Genomic DNA, 3,878 nt, shown 5'->3' on the forward strand with positions numbered 1-3,878 from the left:
TCACATTCTCATCATCTTTGGTAAAATCAAGCTCGCAACGTAGATATTCATAAACTGATCTAATGTAGTTCTTAGTGGATAACTTCAATTTAGGTTTAATAGTTTATCCTAATGAGGGGCGACCATTATACTTCAATTTATCTCTTTCAACCTGGATACGAGTCGGGCGGGCCTTGGAAAGTTTTAACACAAGTAGTAGGGAATCGCAGATCCTTCAAACGCAAAGCGCACAGGGCTATTGAACCCAAATACATTACCCATCAATGGGGAAGTAAACATGTTAAGTTACTTGAACTATTCTTCAAAACATCCAAAGGGTAATCTATATTAACATAATATATTGATCTTCTTCTCTGTGAACGGGATCATCGTAGTAGCATCGTTCCTTTGTAACGATCCACGCTGGCAATCCCATCGATCCCACCCGGCTGTCCATGTACTCAGTAGAAGATTTGAAAGAAGCTACCATCGGCCCTCGGTTCCTTAGTGGGAACTCGGGCTAAGGAGTTAATCTTGAAGGCTGCCAAGATATTGCGGTATCTTTGACTTCATATTGAGGGGTATAATAAGTCTATTTTATAATTTCTTTTAATTATTCAGCTTTTGAATCCTTGCCTGCTTTAGGTCACTGTTTGTGGTGACATTCGTCTTCCCCACAACTCATGAATTAAGAATCTCGCAACAACAAGGTCTACCTGATCTAAATGAGGTTGTTGATGAAACCTTCGAAGAAATTCCTTCAAAAATTATCAACGAATCCGAAAGGTTCAGTTATTAGACCAGAATATTTGATTCACAACAGCATCAATATTCAAGTATTCTTTCATATGTATGGCGCAACTTGATCCGTGTATTTCTAAGTTTCTAATTCCTTACTTTTTTTGAATCCAAATTTAAATGCAAATGAAATAAATAAAAGAGAAATAGCTAAATAATCAAAAATATTATTAATATAATATTCTAATTTAATATAAATGAACAAAGATACAATAAATTAATAAAATAGATAAATGAACATTCTAATACTAATTTGTATTAGAATGAGATAAATAAATTCTAATAATTAATGTATTTTAGAATATAATATATAATGAGAATGAATAAATAGATAATAGAATTAATATTTTAACATCTAATATATTTTAAATATTATAAATTTCAATAATAAGAAATAATAAATTCAATTCCCTCGATATTAATATATATTTGTATAATAAATCCTAGATGTAGAAAACAGGCGTAATTCGGTCTTGAAATGAAAAAAGGGATATAGATGGAAAAAGGGGGATAGCTTGGACGTAAGGTAAAAAAAATCGATAAGCTAAAATAAAATACGAAATCAAATTGGAAACAAGGCTACTGAGATAGAAATAAGGAATCTTAAATAGAGTTTGGGTTCCAATTCCACTTAAGATAATAAGGGATGGTTATTTGCCTAAATGTTTGGACAAACGAAAGACTCTCCCAAATTTTTGTTTATCCAGTTCCCTATTTTCAAAACAGGATGGTTGAATCCAAAAATTTTCCAGTAATGAATATGAAAATAATCCAATTTCATACACTTTGAATTGGATGGGACCAACGAAATCGAGCACTTCCCCATTTCTTATTGAATTAACCGATCAACCTCCTGTCGAAGATTTTTTTGTATTAGATAATTTTGGAAAAAAAAATTGACATATTTCACTTTATTATGAAAATAAATCCTACTACTTCTGTTCCTGGGTTTCCACGCTTGAAAAAGAAAATCTGGGGCGTATTTCTCAAATCATCGGTCCAGTACTGGATGTAACCTTTCCCCGGGCAAGATGCCTAATATTTACAACGCCCTAGTAGTTAAGGGTCGAGATACCGCCGGTCAACAAATTAATGTAACTTGTGAGGTACAGCAATTATTAGGAAATAATCGAGTTAGAGCTGTAGCTATGAGCGCTACAGATGGTCTAACGAGAGGAATGGAAGTGATTGACACGGGAGCTGCTCTAAGTGTTCCAGTCGGCGGAGCGACCCTAGGACAATTTTAACGTGCTTGGGGAGCCGTTGATAATTAGGTCCTGTAGATACTCGACAACATCCCTATTCATAAATCCGCGCCCGCTTTCATACAATTAGATACAAAATTATCTATTTTTGAAACAGGAATTAAAGTAGTCGATCTTTTAGCTCCTTATCGTCGTGGAGGAAAAATCGGACTATTTGGGGGGGCTGGGGTAGGTAAAACAGTACTCATTATGGAATTGATCAACAACATTGCCAAAGCTCATGGGGGCGTATCCGTATTTGGCGGAGTAGGTGAACGGACTCGTGAAGGAAATGATCTTTACATGGAAATGAAAGAATCTGGAGTAATTAATGAACAAAATCTTGCGGAATCAAAAGTGGCTTTAGTCTACGGTCAGTTACCAAACGTCTAGCATTCCCTCACGCTCGCAATGAGTTTTTATTTGATGGAAAGAAAAAAGAAGACTATGCCTTCGCCCTATGAAATATGAATTAGTAAGTAATAATAGCATGGCACTTCAATTCGATATGAAATTTTTGATTTCTTTTTTTCAAAACATTAGATTATGTATCGAAAGTAGTATGAGAGAAGGGCATTTCAATTTTATCTTAGCTTTCGTGGGCCCATCTCAGCGTCACAAACTTTTTTCTTTCACACCAGGGCTATTAACAATATTTATAACAATATTTATGTTATAAAATAAAGTACGAAAAAAAAAAGACTATTTTTTCTTTCTTTTGAAAAAAAAAAAAACTGGGATTGCTGAATTACAGACGAAATAAATATATAAAGCAACGGAGCCATCATAGTATTTTGAACTTTTCCGAAAAAAAGAAAAAAAAAAAAGAATGGTAATTGGATTATTTAGTGATCTGGGTCTAATAGACGCTCTCTATATTTTCTCTTTTTCTTTTTCGATGAAAAAAAAGAATTCCATTGAAAGCCGTATGCAATGCACAAAAATGCCTGTACGGTTGTTCAATTCTATCTTTTTTCTTATTATTCTTTAGCTATTTTTGCTATTCTTCTCACCTCATTATGTGAGTTAGAAGAACCTTTTATTATGTTATATCATCAGGGTAATGATCCATCAACCTGCTAGTTCTTTTATGGAGGCACAAACAGAGAATTTATCCTGGAAGCGGAAGAACTACTGAAACTTGAAAGCCTCACAAGGGTTTATGTACAAAGAACAGGCAAGCCCCTATGGGTTGTATCCGAAGACATGGAAAGAGATGTTTTATGTCAGCAACAGAAGACTCATGGAATTGTGGATCTTGTAGGTTAAATAAGTTAAATAACAAATAGCAATAGCAACGATTTAACACCAATCCACAATTTTATTAAGATTGATTTAATCCCTCTTCTTCCTTTCCTTCTTAACTTAAGCCCTAAAGAGTTAATATTTTATTAATCTATAAATAGAAAAAAGTAATTCAGAATCATCTGGTTAGGATCGATCTAAACAGTCTATTATGTATATGATTCAGTATACCAACTATTAAACAACTTATTAGAAATGCAAGACAGCCAATTAGAAATGTCACGAAACTCCCTGCTCTTGGGGATGTCCTCGCGCCGAGAACATGTACTAGGGTGTATGTGCGACTTGTTCAGATCATGGGCTGAAAAAAAGAAACTTTTTTTTCGTATCAACGATCCATACCAGTGAATAGAATGGGTTCGTCGTTCACTATCTAAAAAGATAGATCTACCATATCCTTCTATTGTGTAAAATTTATGGTTTCCATTGGCGCAAATCAATCTTGGAATTTAAGATGAAAAAAATTCCCCATTGGTAGCAAATGCTTATCCATTAAGCGGGGAAAATCCTATTTAAAAGCAAAGATTATGCTTCTGACTCTTGCAAAGAACG

General features: G+C 34.1%; 1 pseudogene; it reads left to right on the plus strand.

Moving 5' to 3' along the window:
* Positions 1-1,678: 1,678 nt before the first annotated feature.
* On the plus strand, positions 1,679-2,414 carry LOC128036787 (ATP synthase subunit beta, chloroplastic-like; annotated as a pseudogene).
* Positions 2,415-3,878: the final 1,464 nt, after the last annotated feature.

Source organism: Gossypium raimondii, unplaced genomic scaffold (genome assembly GCF_025698545.1).
Source record: "Gossypium raimondii isolate GPD5lz unplaced genomic scaffold, ASM2569854v1 Contig00032, whole genome shotgun sequence".
Classification (NCBI taxonomy): domain Eukaryota; kingdom Viridiplantae; phylum Streptophyta; class Magnoliopsida; order Malvales; family Malvaceae; genus Gossypium; species Gossypium raimondii.